Here is a 20,043-nt window from a genome sequence, read left to right as displayed (position 1 = left end):
AGTCTACCTATTATTTTTAAAAGTCCAAGGACCCTCAGAAAAATAAAACAGGATCCAGTAACTGCTACACATTTTTTATCATGCCAATTTGCAGTAAAATTACCATTATTATTAATAACAGTATGGTGTGATTCACACTTGGAGGAAAAAAAGCCATCAACAGAAGTTGACTTTGAGTGGGCACAATATTGGATTTAATACACAAAAATCTTCAAAAAAAGAATTATAAGCCTGTTTATGAATTTTTAAAAAATATATCCAAAGTATTAAAGGAACATATGTTATTAATGTCTCAACAAATGGAGAATCTTCATTCAGAAATGGAGTCTATAAAAATATCCCAACGGAAAACGTAGAGCTGAAAATATAATAAATTTAAATGGAAAATTCACTCAATAGGCTCAACAGAAGATTTGAAATAATAGTAGGAAGAATCAGTGAATCTGAAAGTAAAAAGATGCAAAAAGATGGAAAAAGGTTTGAAAAATGAGCATTGCTTTAGAAATCTGTGGGACAATATCAGTCTTTCTAAAATGTATGTATAATTGGTGTTCCAGGAAGGGGATAAAATTCTTTGGGGAAAAAAAGGACCCTAAATTCCCAAATTTGGTGAAAAACATTAACTATCAGATCCAAGAAGTTCAACGAACCACATGGAGGATAACACAAATGGTACACCTAGACATATTAGAGTGAAACTAATAAAAGAAAAAGGCAAAAAACTCGATAAGACAAAAATCGTAAAAAATTGTAAAAACTGGTGTTCCCATCGTGGCGCAGCAGAAACAAATCCAACTAGGAACCATGAGGTTATAGATTTGATCCCCGGCCTCACTCAGTGGGTAAAGGATCCTGCGTTGCCATGAGCTGTGGTATAGGTCGCATATGTGGCTTGTATCTGGTATAGCTATGGCTGTGGTGCAGGCCAGCAGCTACAGCTCTGATTAGACCCCTAGCCTGGAAACCTCCATATACCAGGTGCGGCCCTAAAATGACAAAAAAAAAAAAAAAATTATAAAGCTTTAATAAAACTACAACTAATCATGTGTAGGGGACAATAGTAAAATTGAAGGCAGACCTCTCATTAGGAACAATAGAGAGGAGATATTATATGTGCTGAAGAAAAATATATATCCAAATGATTTATATCCAAAAAATCATTTCTCAAAAATAAAGGCAAAATAAAGATATTCTCATATTAAGATCAAAAGACTGAGAGAACTTCTTGATAGTGACATGCCTCACAAGAAATAATATAGAAATCCTTTCAGATCATTGGTAACTCTAAACCATAGGAAGATATAAAATATAAATGGATGATAACTACTTGATTAAGTATAAAAGACTGTGTGTGAAGATATGTTTTCTCTTTTCTTCTCTTAATTTAAAAACATAATAACTGAAAGCAAAAAAAATTATCATTCAATTTTTTTTTAAGATATACACATGAAATTTATATGATAATAACACAAAAAAGAGGAGGGAAGAAATGGAACCATAAGAAATAAAGTTGCTATTTTTTAAAACCTGTAAATTAGTACTAACTTGAAGAAGATTGTACATTAAAGATGACTACAAGGAGTTCCGGTCGTGGCTAAGGGATTAACGAACCTGACTAGGATCCATGAGGATGGGGGTTCAATCCCTGGCCTCGCTCAGCAGGTTAAAGATCCTGAGTTGCCAGTGAGCTGTGGTGTAGGTTGTAGATGCAGCTTGGATCTGGAGTTGCTATGGCTGCAGTGTAGGCCAGCAACTGTAGCTCTGATGTGGGTACTTCCATATGCCACAGGTGCAGCCCTAAAAAAAGCAAAATAAATAAATAAATAATAAAGACAACTACAACAACACTTGAAACAAACACATGCACACAGACACACACACACACACACACACACACACACACATGCGCACTCACATCCCTAAAGCAACACAGCTAAATGTCAGTTAAAATGGCAACCTATAAATGTTTGTTTACCACAGAAGGAACCAGTAGAGGATGGCTAGACAAATAAGAAAAGGCAAACAAACAGAACAACATAAAATTTCTGAACTAAATACAACCTTATTGATATTTCCATTAAATCCGAATGGAATAAAAATAAACTTTTTAAACAGAAGGCAGAGACTGTTACAAAGTTTTTAAGAAATCAACCTGCAAAATACAGGTTTTCTACAAGAGACGCATACAAAATTCAATGTGACACATTGCTAGGGAAAAGATGGGAAAAGTGATTTCATGCAAATAATAACAGAGTTTAGCTGGAGTGGCTATATTATTATTAGACAAAAGAGGTTTTAAGATTTAACTAATATTAAGGAATATTACTAGAAACAAAGAGGGATATTTCATTCTTATTAAATGTCAACACAGCTAGAAGACATCAAATTAAAAATACCTTTGTGCCTAACAACAGAGACACACAATGCCTGAAGCATTTTGAAAGAAGTACACGATTGAATTAAAAGAAGTAAACAATAGAAAATTATAGTTGGAGAGATCAATACTTTTAACAGTCACGTATAGAACACTTTGAAACAACAGGAATACCCATTCTTTTCATGTGCATGCAAGCAAGCAATGAATATACTTTGCATGATTTCAATTTTTTAAAATTTACTGTCTTATTTTGTATACTAACATATTATCTTTCATAATAAATATTCAATTTATTCACATATGGATATGTAATTGATGCAACATTAATATGATTCTTTCAGTAATGAAAAAAGGGACATTACTAAATATTCTACAGAAATTAAAAGGAGTAAAGAAGCTGTTATAAGCAAACTTATGTGAACAAATACAACTTAGATAAAACAGAAAAAAATTCCAAACACACACACACAAAGAGCACAAATTCCAAAATCTATGCAAATAGAAATAGAAAATATGGAAGCCCTATGACAATAAGAAACTGAATTAGCCATTAAAAATCTTTCCACAAGGAAACACAAAGCCCAAAATAAAAACAGAATTCTATTAAACATTTAACAAAAAAGAATACCACCTCTATACAAAATGCCAAAGTAATTCTACAAGAATCATTTTTAAAATAAATGGTGATGGCCATAGGCAGATAAATGATTGCTATTAGCTGGCATCATATACAAAGATTAACTTGAAATGATCACAGAGTGAAGATAAGAACTAAAACTATGTAATTTCCAGAAGAAAACAGAAGAAAATATTTTTTTGATTTGATTAGAAGACTAGTTCTTAGGACAAAAAAGGCAATAAAGTAAAAAAAATTGATAAATTGGACTTCATCAAAAGAAACGCTTGTTCTTCAAAAGACACTGTTAAGAAAACAAAAAAGACAAAACCCATATTGGGAGAAAATATTTAAAAACATATATTTAATGAAACACTTCTATCCAGAATATATAAAGAAACCATAAACTTAATAATAATAAACTAAAAAACCAGGAGTTCCCATTGTGGCTTAGCAGTAACAAAACGTACTGGTATCCATGATGGCATGGGTTTGATCCCTGGCCTTGCTCAGTGGGTTAAGGACCCTGCATTGCCATGGCTATGGTGTAGGCTGGCAGCTACAACTCCAATTAGATCCCTAGCCTGGGAACTTCCATATGCCACAGGTAGGCCATAAAAAGACAAAAGAAAGAAAGAAAGAAAAAGAAAGAAAGAAAGAAAGAAAGAAAGAAAGAAAGAAAGAAAGAAAGGAAGGAAGGAAGGAAGGAAGGAAGGAAGGAAGGAAGGAAGGAAGGAAGGAAGGAAGGAAGGAAGAAAGAAAGAAAGAAAGAAAGAAAGAAAGAAAGAAAGAAAGAAAGAAAGACAAACAAACCAGAGAGACTGTGGGAGGAGGCCTGGGCCAGAAGGAGAGGCTAGGTGCCACTGTTGGGGAGGGTTAAGAGGTTAAAGGGAAGACTGCCTTATGAATATCATTCTCAGTGCAGGAACGGGCTCTCTGGTGGTGTGTGCCTTGCAAAAGCTACTGGGACTCCTTAGGTGGGCATCCCCCAACACCACCACCACCACCACCACCACCAAAGGTCCTGTGAACAGGCACCACTTGTAGCCCAGTCATCCCAGGGGTTGCCACTGGGATGGCCCTGCAACTGAATACCACTTATTGCCATCACTTCCCTGGGGCCACACATGCTCTGCTATTGCTACTGCCAAAGGCTCTGGGAGCTGGCTCCACCCCTTTGAGAGTGACTGCCACCACCCAGAGCCCTGAAACCGGAAGCATCCTGCACCCTCAACTCCCCATGAGTGCTCACTGCTAAGGGGTCAGAAACCAGGCACTGGCTACAGGCCCTGTCCATTGCCCTCATTTCCCTGGAAGTATGCGCAGTCTGTACACTGGCACACCTCCTATCAAGGGGATGACAGCCTGCACACACTGAAGAAAGGGAGAGCAAGCATCAAAACCAAATGCAGCTCACACACACACACACACACACACACACACACACACACACACACACAATTAGCAAGCCCTCACGAACTACCCAGGGACGTTCCTGAATATAAACAGCCCTCCAAGACTACAGTAGATAACTGTATTCCCTAAGCTCACAGAATAAGAAAAATATAAGCAAAATGAAGCACAGGAACCATTCCTAGTTAAAAGAACAGAATTCCCCTGAAGGAGCAAATGATGCAACAGACTTTTGCAGTCTAACAGACACCAAGTTCAAATAGGAGGTAATGAAAATACTGAAGGAATTAAGAGCAGATATCAAGAGTAATGTAGATCACTTTAAAAAGAAACTAGAAACTGTAGAGAGCCAAGAAAAATTACAAAATTCATTTGCAAAGACACAAGCTGAGTTAAAGGCACTGAAGAGCAGAATGAATAATGCAGAGGAATGAATTAGTGACTTGGAAGATAGAGTAATGGAAATCACCCAATCAGGACAGCAGACAGAAAACCAAATGAAAAAACATGAAGGCAATATAAGAGTTGTATGGGATAATATAAAGTGGGCCAATCTATGCATAATAGGGATTTCAGAAGGAAAAGAAAAAGGGGATTGAAAATACACCTGAAGAAATTATGACTGAAAACTTTACAAATGTAAAGGAAACAGACATCAAAATATAGGAAGCATAGAGGGCCCCAAACAAGTTGAATCCAAATAGGCTCACACATATCATAATAAAAATGGCAAAAGTCAGGAATGCCCATTGTGGTTCTGACTAGGAACCATGAGGTTGTGGGTTTGATCCTAGGCCTCACTTAATGGGTTCCCGAGAGCTGTGGTATAGGTTGCAGATGTGGCTCAGATCCTGAGTTGTTGTGGCTGTGACAAATGCCAGCGGGCTGCAGCTCCAACTTGACCTCTAGCCTGAGAACCTCCATATGCTGTGGGTGTGGCCCTAAAAAGCACACACACAAAAAAAGTTAAAAATTAAAGAGAGAATTCTAAAGGCAGCAAGAGAAAAACAAAGTGTTAATTATAAAAGAACCCCCATAAGGCTATCAGCTGATTTCTCTACAGAAGCACTATAGGCCAGAAGAGAGGGGCAAGGTATATTCAAAATTCTTAAAGGGAAAAATCTGTAGCTTAGAATACACTACCCAACAAGATTATCATTTAAAATAAAAGGAGAAATAAAGAATTTCTCTGACAAACAAAAACTAAAAGAATACAGCAATACTAAACACATTCTACAAGAAATACTGAAAGGTCTCCTCTAAATAAAAAAGATGTAAGAAGATACAGGATGGAGGAAATCACAATTGGAAAGTAATCACTTAAATAAGCCAGTATATAGGTAAAAAAAACAATAACCCAAAAGAAACAAACCTATTTTGCATAAGTGATGATAAGCACAATGAACAGCAGAAGGGTAAATATGAAGATGTAAAAAAGGACATCAAAAATTATAAAATTAAAACATTATTAAAGAATGTTTGAGCTTATACGACTACCAGGCTAAAGCAAGCAGATAGAGGAATGGGTTAACATACTTGAAAAACATGGCAACACAAATCAAAACCAAACATTACATTCACAGGAACTAAAAAGAAAAGCACACAAGCATAAATAAAAGGAAATCATTCAACCAAAAAAGAAAGGAACAAAAGAGAAACAGAACTGACTGAAAAACAAGGTTTAAAATGTCAAAAAATACATATTTATCAATAATTACCTTAAATGTTAATGGTCTGAATGCTCAAATCAAAAGACACAGAATAGCAGATTGGATAAAAAAGCAAGAACCTACAATATGCTGCCTACAAGAGACTCACCTTAGGGCCAAAGAACAAATACAAGTTGAAAGCGAGGGGATGGAAAAAGATATTACATGTGAATGGAAAAGACAGGAACGCAGGAGTTGCCATACTCATATCAGACAAAATAGACTTTAAAACAAAGGCCATAAAGAAAGACAAAGAAGGACACTAATGATAAAAGGATCCATTCAAGAAGAGAGTATTAAAATCGTTAATATATATGCCTTTAATATACGAGCACCCGAATACATACAATGAGTACTAACAGATATAATAGGAGAAATTGATGGGAATACAATCATAGTGGGAGATTTTAACACCCCACTCACATCAATGGACAAATCCTCTAGACAGAAATCAATAAGGCAACAGAGATTCTAAATGATACAAGAGAACAATTAGACTTAATAGATATTTTCAGGACATTACCTCTAAAAAAAAAATCCCAGAATTCTTTTCAAGTGCACATCAGATATTATCTAGGATTGACCACATACTAGGGCACTAAACTAACATCAACCAATTTAAGAGTATAGAAATTATTTCAAGCATCTTCTCTGACTCCAATGGCATGAAACTAGAAATAAACCATAGGGAAAAAATATTGTGGAAAAACTGATTACATGGAGACTAAACAACATGTTATTAAAAAGAATCTAATTACTAGAGAAATGCAAATCAAATCAAAACTCTGATGAGGTACCACTTCACACTGGTCAGAATGGCCATCATTAATAAATCTACAAATAAAAAATGCTCAAGACGGTGTGGAGAAAAGGGTATCCTCCTACACTGTTGGTGGGAATGTAAATTGGTGCAAACACTATGGAAAACAGTATAGAGGTTCCTCATAAAACTAGAAACAGAACTACCACATGATCTAGCAATCCTACTCCTAGGCATATATCCAGAGAAAACTATAATTCAAAAAGATAGCATGAACTCCTATGTTCATAGAAGGACTATTCACAATAGCCAAGACATAGAAACAACCTATATGTCCACTGACAGATGATTGGATTAAGAAGATGTGGTACATGTATACAATGAAACATTTAATCATAAAAAAGAATGAAATAATGTCATTCACAGCAACATAGATGCAACTAGCGATTATCATACTAAATGGTGTTAAGTCAGAAAGAGAAAGACAAATACCATATCAGTTATATGTGGAATCTAAAATACCGCAGCGGGAGTTCCCATTGTGGCTCAGCAAGTTAAGAACCTGACTGGTATCAATGAGGATGCAGGTTTGATCCCTGGCCTCACTCAGTGGTTTATGGGTCTGGTGTTGCTGTGATCTATGGTGTAGGTCACAGATGTCCCTTGGATCCCGTGTTGTTGTGGTTGTGGTGTGGGCCGGCAGCTGCAGCTCCAATTTGACAGTTAACCTGGGAACTTTCATATGCTGCGGGTGCAGACCTAAAAAGCACAAAATTAAAATAATAAAATAAAATAAAATATCGCACAAATGAACCTATCTACAAAACAGATGGACTCAAAATCATAGAGAACAGACCTTTGGTTACCAAGGGGGAGGGGAAAGGGAGTGGGATAGACTGGGAGTTGGGGGTGGTAAATGCAAACTATAACATTTGGAATGATAAACAAGGTCCTGCTGTATAGCACAGGGAACTATATTCAATCTCCTAGGATGCACTAAGATGGAAAGAATATAAAAAAGAATTTACATATATGTATAACTGAGTCACTCAGCTGTACAACAGAAATTGGCACTACACTGTAAATCAACTAATACTTTAATGGAAAAAAAAGAGAGTAGTAATTCAAATTCATAGGAACAAATAACAGAACTATATATTGATTTTTTTGGAAAAGTAAATATAATATAAATAAAAAATAAAACTGTAATTCTAGGTGAAAGAAACTAGATTCAGCAGATACCTCATAAATGATTCTACTTGTATAACATTTCTAGAAAAGGCAAAACTGTAAGGACAGAAATTAGATCACTTATTGCCAGGAACTAGGGTCACAGCAAAGATTAACTGCAGGCTGTCCTCACGAGGGAATCCTTCTGGGAGATAGAAATGTTCTAAAATTGCATTATGGTGATGTTGCACAGTGTATACATTAAATAAAACACAAAGCTATGTACACTTAAAGGCTAATATAAGTGAAAATTATATCTCAAAACAACTGTTGAAAATTGCACCCATTTTTGTTAAAAATATCACAAAAATGATGTAATACGTATTTAGTGTATCATATCAGGAAACATCTGATGTCACTGATTAATCTTGATCATAGCTAGCCCATTGTTTCACCTATAACTGTGAAGTTTCTTCTGAAACTGTGATGCTTTAATTTATTTTCTGTTTGTAATTGGTAAGCATTTTCTAGGGAGAAATGTTTAAACTACTCATATATCCTCTTTTTATTATACTTTTACCCATTATTTTAGTGATATTGACAATTTTTCCCTTCGAAAGTTATTGCTATGTCAATTGTGATTTTATATTTCCATCATTCTTTCTATATTTCTTTATTGGAGCTTTATTGTATGGAAGAGTTGTCTGCATCCCTTTTTATTCATTTATTTAGTTGTATCAGCATGAAATCATGGGTATTTATTTTTTCCATGGATTTTATTTAATATTTTCCTCAAATTGTCTCAAATCTGGCCATGGTCAGTTCTTCCAAATTGTTTCATGTGTTCTTTCAACATGCCCACTGCCAATCTATTTTTAGATCATCCTGTTTTCTGACACCACAAGATTTCCCAGGCTCATCTCATATTTTCCATGCCTCAGTTCTGGATTTTGCCATTTTTTTCAAGGACCCAGTACCTTTATTAGAGAATAATTAGAAACCAAGATGTTAGTGCTAGTTATTCTCATTGCTACTGGGTATAATTGTTTCTAGGTCCCCTCCAGAGTCAGTTGTCAGAGCTAGGAAGCAGATGCATAATGTATTATATACCTGTATGGATATATGTGTGAGAGTGTGCGTGTGTGTGTGTGTGTGTGTGTGTAGTGTTGCAGACACACATGGAGACAAGAAGAAACACAGAAAGAGAAAGCAGTATGGAAACAGAGAGAAACACAGTTGTGGGGCTGGCAAGTCTGAAATCTACGGGGAAAAGCCAGCCCACTGAAGACCCAGGGAAGAATAAATGTTGCAGGTCACGTCCGAATGCTCTCTGGAGGCAGAATTAATTCTCCTTCAGGGGACCTCAGTTATTTTGCCTTAGGCCTTCAACAGATTAGATGAAGTCCATCCACAATAAGGAGGGTAACCTGCTTTACTCAAAGTCTATTGGTATAAAAAATATACATCCACCGCAATATCAAGACGCGTGTTTGACCAAACCTCTGGGCACCCGAGCCTGGTCAAGGTGACACATGAGATTAACCATCACAGTATGCCTTATACATACCTACACAGCTATAGATCTTCCATTCTCCCTCTCCCACCCTCTCTTTCTACTTTTCTCCTTCTCTCTCAAAAACCACCTTATCAAAATCATAAGTTCCTTGAACTCACTCACTTTCCTTCTTTCCATAATCACCTTTTTGAGTTTCCCAAGCTCCTTCTTTCATTTTTTTTTTTTTTCTATGACTAACAAGCTATTTTCCCACTCTGGGTCACTTTCACTTTATGTTTTCTCTGCTCCCATTTTTGTGGCTACTAATAAATAAAACTGGACTACAATAAATGTACACATATTGTTCTCTAGTAAATGCTAAGGAATCTTTTATTCATCTTTTTTTAATTACCTACTTATTTTCTATAGCAGGTGTTATATTTTCATAAGCCAACCCCCCATATCATCAATTCCTTCAACCCTCTTTGAAATGTAGGATTCACCATCATCTCTTGCTCAAATCAATTAATATTTACTTAATTAATGTCCAGAATTATCTTCACCCTGACATTTAAGCTTTTCCGTGACCAGTTCTCAACTCCCATTTCTAGCCACATATTTCACTCTAATATGAATCAGATCCTTCATAAAATCTGAATCATCAGTTGTTCCTCAAATAAAGCTCTTATTTAGGGCTTTAGAACCAGAGTGCTTGTACTGAGTATTTATTATTTATTAGACCCTTTTCGTTTTCTTTTTTTTTCTTTTTTTGCAGTGCCAATGGAATGCAAAAATTTCCAGGCCAAGGATCAAACCTGAGCCACAGCAGTAACCAGTGACACAGCAGTGACAACACCAGATCCTTAACCCACAGAGCCACTAGGGAACTCCTGTTAGACACTTTCCAAATAAATGAATGAGTGAATGTATTCATTTCTGAAGCCATTCTTCTTTCTTAGTCTTGTAAAATCCAACCCATCCTTTTTTTTTTTTTTTTTTTTTTTTTGTCTTTTGTCTTTTTTTGTTGTTGTTGCTATTTCTTGGGCCGCTCCAGCGACATATGGAGGTTCCCAGGCTAGGGGTCGAATCGGAGCTGTAGCCACCGGCCTACGCCAGAGCCACAGCAACGCGGGATCCGAGCCGCGTCTGCAGCCTACACCACAGCTCACGGCAACGCCGGATCGTTAACCCACTGAGCAAGGGCAGGGACCGAACCCGCAACCTCATGGTTCCTAGTCGGATTCGTTAACCACTGCGCCACGACGGGAACTCCAAAATTTTTTTTTGGTCTTTTTGGCTTTTCCAGCGCCGCTCCCACGGCATATGGAGGTTCCCAGGCTAGGGGTTGAATTGGAGCTGCAGCCGCCGGACTGCGCCAGAGCCACAGCAACGCAGGATCCGAAGTGCGTCTGCAACCTACACCACAGTTCATGGCAACGCCAGATCCTTAACCCACTAAGCAAGGCCAGGGATCGAACCTGCAACCTCATGGTTCCTAGTCGGATTCATTAACCACTGTGCCATGATGGGAACTCCGAACCCATCCTTTAAGGATCAGTTCAAATGTCATTTTATGCTTTTACATCTGATCTGACAAGATTGCCACAATCTCAAGAAAAGCCCCAAAATTTTGGCCTGTCTATATAGCATTTAATTTTTTGCATTACTCATCTGGTATATAATATCTTTAACCTCTTGTAAAAATTCTCAGAAGTTCCCATTGTGGTACAGTGGAAACGAATCTGACTAGTATCCATGAGGATGCAGGTTTGATCTCCCGCCTGGCTCAGAGGGTCGGGGATCTGGCATTGCCTTGGGCTGAGGTGCAGGCTGCAGATGCAGCTTGGATCCTGCGTTGCTGTGGTTGTGGCTGTGGTGTAGGCCAGCAGCTGCAGCTCTGATTTGACCTCTAGCTTGGGAACTTCCATATGCCAAGGGTGCATCGCTTAAAAAAAAGGCAAAAAAAAAAAAATTCTTATGACGACTTCCATTAGAAAGACAGCTGCTAGCTCTTTTTACACAGGAATTGCAAAACAACCTTACTACTTCAAACTCTGTTAGTGTAGTGTAGTACATAATATTATTGAGAAATAATAGGTGAAGGAATGAATAAATGGGCAGAGGGATGGAAGAATAGACAAATGGAAACTGAATGATACCGGTAGATTCTTGACAATATTCTACAGATGGTCTCTAGCCAGTCAACTCATGTCACTTTATAAAATACTCTAAGACATTTTCTAAAAATGAAGTGTTCTCTTTAGGCTCACACTGTTATATTACATAAGGAGAAACCAGAATTTAAAAACACACACACACAATATGAAAAATAAACTATTTATTTATTTATTTTTTAGTTTTGCTTTTTAGGGCCACACCCACTGTATATGGAAGTTCCTGGGCTAGGGGTTGAATCAGAGCTGCAGCTACTGGCCTATGCCACAGCTACAGCAACGCAGGATCTGAAATGTGGCTATGATCTACATCACAGCTCATGGCAACACTGGATTCTTAACCCACTGAGCAGGGCTGGGGATCAAACCCGCATCCTCATGGATATTAGTCATGTTCTTAACCTGCTGGGCCTTGACGGGAATGCCTAAACTTATTTTAAATAACAAACGAAAGGAATATATTTTTTTGAAAAAACAACAAAAAAACTGATTTAGTTGTTACCATTCTTTAAATAATATTTATGAGGAAGACTGAGGAAAACTAGTAACTTCTATAATGATGCTACTGACTCAGCCCTCCAAATGAAAATAACTGCTACCAATATGACACAACAGGGTCTAGCATAGGAAAATTCTAAAGGTTAAAAGAAAGTTGATTTTTATAAGAAAACTGGTAAAAGAAGAAGAAAGTTAAAGAAGCATCAAATAACTTCTTTTAATCCATGACAAATGTTTTTCCAAGACATGATTCACCAACATAAGAACTACAAGCAGAAATTAATAACAAGTACCTAATGTTGTGGAAGAGCCCACAGGATTGCACTGAAGAGAAGGAAGTAAAAGGGATTTACAATTAATGACTTATTCCTCAAGATCTCCCCCATCTGTCACCCCCAAATAGTAGTGTATCATAATTTTGTTTTATTTTTATTTTTAGTATTGTAATTTATTCATTTTAAAAAATGTATTGGAATATAGTTAATTTACAAAGTTGTGTTAATTTCAGACATACAGAAAAGTAATTTTAAGAAGAATGTACTGTAATTTTAAAAAGAACTTATTTTTTGTTTTAAATTGAATTTTTTTTTCTTTTTTTAGGAATGCATCCACGGCATATGGAGGTTCCCAGGCTAGGAGTTGAATTGGAGCTGCAGCTTCCGGCCTACACCACAGCCACAGCAACGCTGGATCAAAGCCATGTCTGAGACCTATGCCACAGCTCTCAGCAAGCCGGATCCTTAACCCCCTGAGTGAGGCCAGAGATTGAACCTGCGTCCTCATGGATGCTAGTCAGTTTCACCTCCACTGAACCATGATGGAAACTCCTAAAATGAATTTTAAATGCATACAAAACTTTATATCATACCTCATAACTGTGTAGGACTCTTTTATTAAGGTATTCCCAAATGAGATACCAGATATCACTTTTTTTTTTAATTTTCAATCAAGTAATAAATAAGTTGACAACACTGAACACAGTTTTTTTTTTTTTCTGTCTTTCTCTTTGTTCCAGGTGCTGAAATAATAGCCCAGGTACAAGTGAAGTTCATGGCTGCTTCTTCACTCTTTGGGAACTCTGCTTTTTTGGGTCAGCTAGTTTTTTGTGCCAGGAGGCTTATTCATAATTATCCCATATAGTAATTTGACTCTCCTGTTTCAGCCAGGGATGATTTCTTAGGTCATGATTAAATCAGGTGATACTTTATTAAATCAGCAAATTGGACATAACAGAGGGGATTAGGGTAATATATCTTAAATTATGATTTTTTAAAAGCTACCAAGTCACTTGCTTTTGGAAAATAATCTGTAAGCCACCAAACTGCAGCTTCTATTTGTATTATAAACGTAGTTTATATACATGAGCAATGGAAATTAAAAGATGGCCACAGACTGTTGAATTTTTGACTAAAGTTTGATTTTGATATCTGAATCCCAAGTTATAGCTGATTCTAGGACTAGATCAGGGAATATACAAGATAAGCTTGGGTGATCTTGTATTACCAAGGAACTTGTAGTGTAAGAAAACACTGGAAACAAGATAAAGACACAACAGTATTGGGTTGGGGGGTGGTGATACGGTATGTCCAAGAGACATGGGAGCCAACTAGGTGAGCTCCCAATGGCCAAAGCTGGCACAACCTGAGCACCAAAATAACACTGCATTGGTTATGAAATAAATATCTGTGAGTGTATAGTGGTAGAAATAGTGTCTAAGTAAATAAAGGAGAGAGAACAAATAATGCCAAGCAGAAAGTCCAAATAATACACATAGATACTCCCACTCAAAGAAATGGATTATAATACTCCAGCCTTTTCATGTAAGTTGTATGTAGTGACTTCTTTCCAAAGGGTACAATATGAAAAGGTGATAAGAAGAAAAACTTTACAATGGAGAATGTGACCACTTCACCTAGTTAGTATATGTTATATGTTTACCTCTGTGGTTTTCCTCCCCAAAATCCATAATGCCAGAATAATCATGAGAGAGACATCAGAAAAACAAATCTGGGACATTCTACAAAATACTGTACCAGTGCTCCACAAAATTATCATGGCTATAAAGAACAAGGAAAGTCTAATAAACTGCTGGAGACTGAGGAGACAATAAAAAGAAATGTAATGTGGTATCCTAGACACAGTAAGTGCGTTAGCTAAAATCTAAGGAAATCTGAATGAAGTACAGACTCTGGTTAACAATAATGCATCAATACTGTTTTGTTAGTTGGGACAAATGTATCATACTAATGTAAGACATTAACAATAGGAGAAACTGGGTATAAGGAAACTAGTATCTATGCAACTTTTCTGCAAATGTAGGGAGTTCCCATCGTGGCTCAGTAGTAATAAACCCAACTATTATCCATGAGGATGTGGGTTCAATCCATGGTCTCATTTAGTGGGTTAAGGATCTGGTACTGCTGTGAACTATTGTGTAGGTTGCAGATGTGGCTTGGATCCTGAGTTGCTGTGGCTGTGGTCTAGGCCAGCAACTGTAGCTCTGATTCGACCCCTAGCCTGGGAACTCCCATATGATGTGGGTGCAGCCCTAAAAAGACAAAAAAAAAAAATTCTAAAAGTATTCTATAATAAAAATGTTTATTTAAAGAGATCTAAATGTCATATTTAATTCTGAATACATCCAGAGTGGGATGCTTATATCCTATAGCATAGTCATCAAATATAATACATTTTGAAAGAAGATTCCACATGCTTTTCAGATGCATCAGCTTTAGCCACATGGTGAATAAGAATGATGATGGCACACATATCTCCAAAGAGTGGTTAACACTACAAAACATTTCCTCAAGAAATCTGCACTTTGATCGTTCACAGCTCAGTAGCAACTTCAGATTTTTTGATAATACAGGGTAGCTATTAATTTAGTAATAAAAGCAAATCTTCTGCATGTTAAACTCAGTCTTTTCATGATCTTTAGACCAGCACCGTGCCTCCTAAGTAAATGCTCCACTTAGTTATTGCCCATTCCCTCGTGTCTATCACCCACTGGAATACAAATCCAGTCACCAATTCTATTAGCATGACAGGATCAGCATCAGCATTTCAACATTTATTTGTATGATCAAAGGCTCAGATTGGAAGAACTGCAGGTTCCATATGAAACTAATATCCCCTTGAAGGAGCTGCTGGAAAGATCTGATCCAATTATAACAGAAGTCAAATTCCCAGGCTTTTCACAGTAGCTAGATTGTCCTTCAAGTCAGGAGCCAAGTACAACCCTCTTGCCTTGGCAACACCATCCTTTGGCTTGTCTTCCTTTTTCTTTGAGACAGCATGGACTATTGAACTGCCTGAAGATCTGGGGTGCACTTGCGAAACAGTTTTAGTAGCACTTATGAGTATTGGGACTGCGAAAAAGATTCTGTATTTAAAACTGGAAATCAATGTATTTTAACCTTGAACAATTCATATTCCAGCTGCTTTCTGTAATGTTGAGTAAGTCAAGCAAACATAAAGATAGTCTATATATTTAGCACCATTATTTTGCATGCAATGGGACAATGAAAAATCATCACTCATCACTGACCAACTGATCATTTGCAATGATTCTCAATGGGGGGGGGGGGAGCAGGGAACAAAAGAATGCCTTTCAGGGGAACAGATTACATGTCATTGGAAAAAATATATTTGATAAAGCTATTGTTTTCACAGAATGAGAATTTCAAATTCTATCAAGTTTTCTTGTACAAAATAGAGTGAGAAAGAACTATATATTAAAACCACTGAGAAATATTTTTGAAGTATTCAAATTTGCGTTTAAACTGATTTCCAGTATGAGTTCTTCCACTGCCTTTGGAAGAAGGAGGCTTTGTAAAAAATAGACCCTTCCCTTTGGGTTCTCCTCTGTGACCAAAGATAACTGGGACTTTTCTGACTTAGGGCATGAATTATGTGCCTTACTTCATCTACTTTAAAGTGCATGTACTATATAACACCCACAAAATGTTTTCTTAGTTTAATTTGAGAGAAACAGAAATAAGAAATTAGAGCATTGGGTTTACACCAGTAAGTCAGAGAACTCAAGAATCACATGGATCCCAGGAATCCCAGAAAGTGGTTGACTAGGATACGTAAAGAATCATTTTGTCCTTTGACAAAGATTTGTTTTTTCCTGATAAGAAGACTTTTAGACAAACTAAAGGGACCTAGCACTCTGAGTAATATAGGAGGTATCTTAGTATGTGTGTGTTATTTTTGTATTAGCATTATTTTGTATTTTATTATTTTTGTATCCTTACTGGTCAAATCATACTGGCCAGAAAAAGTGAGATTTTTGAAGTTAAAACGTCCCAAAATGTAAACTTAGGTTTTTAAGTTCTCTCACGTTTAATTTTGACAAAGACATACTTCCTTTCTCCACTCATTTTCCAAGAATCATAGGGAAGAAATATGTCTAGTTTCCTAGTGTTCATATACTACAGATTTTGTACAACTGCCTCCCCTCAACATAACAATTTACATAAATTAAAGAATGGAAGGAGAGATTTGATAGGGGAGGTCAACACAGGAACAGAGAAAATATAGACATGGGAGATGGAGGTCCCTTTTGGACAAATCTAGACCAATTTTTGACTTCCAATGTAGTAGAAAGAGGCTGGGACACTAATCAAACAGTTTGAAGACATTTCAAAATGCTACCTGTATTCTGGAATTTATAGTTTTAGGAAGGCCTTCAACTAGAAAATTCTTTTTTCTGATTATTCAATCCTTTTTTATCTTTTTTTTTTTTTGTATTTTTTAGTGCTGCATCCATGGCATATGGAAGTTCTCAGGCTAGGGTCAAATCGGAACCATAGTTGCCTGTGTACGCCACAAACGCAGCAATCCCAGATCCGAGCCATGACCTATGCCACACCTTGCAGCAATGCAGGATCCTTAACCCACTGAACAGGGCTAGGGATGGGACCTATATCCTCATGGGTACTAGTTGGGTCCTTAACCTACTGAGCCACAGTGGGAACTCCCAAACTCTTTTTATTTACTCGCTTTTGTCATTATTCATTTTTTTATTTTGGATCTGAAATATGGTTACTGTAAGCAAACATCCCTGATTTACATTAATTTCAGGCCGCTAAGTTAACTTATTATTCCTTGGATCTAGAATTGATTACTGAATAATTTTTTTTTGTGTATAAAAAACATTTATTCAGTTTCTCATTAATTCAGAAAGCAAGCTTTGCCTACTATATGGAAGGCACTAAAGGATATGAAGATGAATAAAATCCACGATCCCTATGTAGCTCTGACTTTGATGACAGAGTCAGAAAAAAAAAAAAGAAATAAAAAACAACAACAAAAAATCCCAAGTAAACAAAACCAAACCTGTGACAAGCAATGTTGTGCTAGAACAGTTAAATGTTCTGCTCTCTGGAGGGCAGGGGAAAGAGATAATCACTAGTTTGTGAATTTTGCCGATGTCCAGTATAAATACTTCCACCATAATCAATTTCAAGGTACCAGTATTTTCAAATAAGTAACTGGAAAGAGATGCATACAACTGGCTCCTGAATCAGAGAAGAGCTGTTCTGTAATATTATAGGTTCACAATATAAATGGTCAGAAGACAGGTATCTGACAGGTAGGTCAGGAAAAGATTGCAGAAGAGGGAATCTTGGCATTGAGATTTAAAGGACAAGTAGTTATCAGTCAAGTGGGCAAACTAGAGAAAAACGTTTCAGGCATAGGGATCAGCATATGCAAAGTAAGGATGAAAGACTTCTAGAAAAGAGGTCAGGAGAGATTTTCTTAAAAGACCAGATAGTTCAGAGTGGGCTTTGAGAACCCAGAGAACAAAATGAGGGTGTTATATAGGGACTCACATAACTATAAAATCCAGACATTTGAGAATGTAACAAGTAGCTTATAGATCATGAAAGAAAAGGCAACTGACTATGTTTGGCCCACAGGCCATAGTTTGCTGATTTCTGTTCCAAAACAAGGTAGAGACTACAGGCAAATTACATTGAGACCTCTTTTCTACAAAGTGGGTGTGTTTTTCTCATCCTCTTCAAACATGTAACAGAGCCACCAACTCCATATAACAGATTTCTGGAAATAGTATTTTTTTGGCTTGACCCCACAATCTTTGAACCAGCAGAACTAGCAAGTATTGGCAAGTAGCATCAGGTGCATAAAATCCTACTCATTCATTTCATATATCACAATATACATCACCACACATTGGGTGCTGTTATACTCTAAGTCAGGGATGAGAATGCAGTTCAGGAATTATTTCAATAATGGTACACTGATGCACTTAAACCATCACCCTTATGTAAAGTGGGGAATATAGGAAAATTCAGATTTCTCCATATGACTACTTTAATTTAAAAACAGTTAAGTGCTTGGTACAATGTGAAGCAAAGACATCCATCAGCATTAACATTTCCTGGTCAAAGTCTTGGAGGATAATATTTTCTTGGTTTTAGTACTTAAAAATGATATAAAAGCCTTACATGGGCTACATTCTCAAAGGATATGAAGCCTCTCCTTTTAAGTAAAGAGAGGCATCTTGTGCCACAAAGTAGGAAGTACTCAGAACTAGATGGGTACATGTCAAAAGGGTACAGGAGCTAAGCCAAAAAAGTTCCTAATCATCAAAAATGGAACAATTTGACTAAAAAAAAAAAAAAAAGTATTGGATTATAACCATGGCATAAAGGAAAAATGCATAGGTTTATAAAAATTGAATACATAAATGAAAAAGAAGAGACAGCCCTAATAGCAATAGAAAATATAGAAGAGATAAAGCAAATAGAGTAATCATCAGTGGAACACAATAATAACTGCCATAAACAAAATCTACCAATGCATACTAAAATTAGCAGCTAAAAGTCTGGGGCATAAGAGGGCATTTGCATAGTCTCAAAGTATTACCCCCAAGATATCATTAATTACAAAGACAAAACCTGGCAGACATCCCCTTAACCAAGTGATCTAGGTTAATGTTACCAGCAGCAAGAAATATCAACATCTAGTGCCCCCTCACATGGTACACTGAGAAGATGACACCACTTCTGCTATTCTTGCCAAAATGTACAACCTCAATCTGTTCATGAGAAAAAGCATCAAACAAAATGAAACTGAAGGACATTCCACCTGACCTGTATTCTTCATATATTTCAAGGTCAAGATAACCAAAAAAAGACTGATGAACTGACAAAGACTTAGGAGACATGACAGCTAAATGCAATGTGGTATTTTGGAATTAACTCTTGAACAAAAAATATCAGATTTAAAAAACCAACAACTATATACCAATAAAATGGACAACCTAGGAGAAATGGACAAATTCTTAGAAAACGTCCATGTGCCAAAACTGAACCAGGAATAAATAGAAAGCATGAGTACTGAAATTGAATCTGTGATTTAAAAACCTCCAAGAAACAAAAGTATAGGACCAGATACCTTCACAGGGGAATTCTATCAAACACTTAGAGACCATTTAAAACCCATTCTTCTGAAACTACTACAAAAAAACTGCAGAGGAAGGAACTCCTAAACTCATTCTATGAATCTACCATCACCCTGATAACAAAACTAGAGAAAGATATCACACAAAAAAGAAAATTATAAGCCAATATCCTTGTGAGTACAGATGTAAAAATACAAGCAAACAAAATCCAACAAAGCCTTAAAAGGATCATACATGATGATCAAGTGGGACTTATTCCAGGCATGCAAGGATTTTTTAATATCTACAAATCAATCAGTGTGATACACAGTATTAGCAAATCGAATAATAAAAACTATATGGTTATCTCAATTGATGCAGAAAAAGCTTTTGATAAAATTCAACATCCATTTATGA

The sequence above is a fragment of the Sus scrofa genome, chromosome 9, assembly GCF_054392235.1.
Source record: "Sus scrofa isolate SSC_HxYL_T2T_F1_AM1 chromosome 9, Sscrofa_HxYL_maternal_Yorkshire_Landrace_v2.0, whole genome shotgun sequence".
Lineage (NCBI taxonomy): Eukaryota > Metazoa > Chordata > Mammalia > Artiodactyla > Suidae > Sus > Sus scrofa.
Note: the sequence above shows the minus strand (reverse complement) of the source record.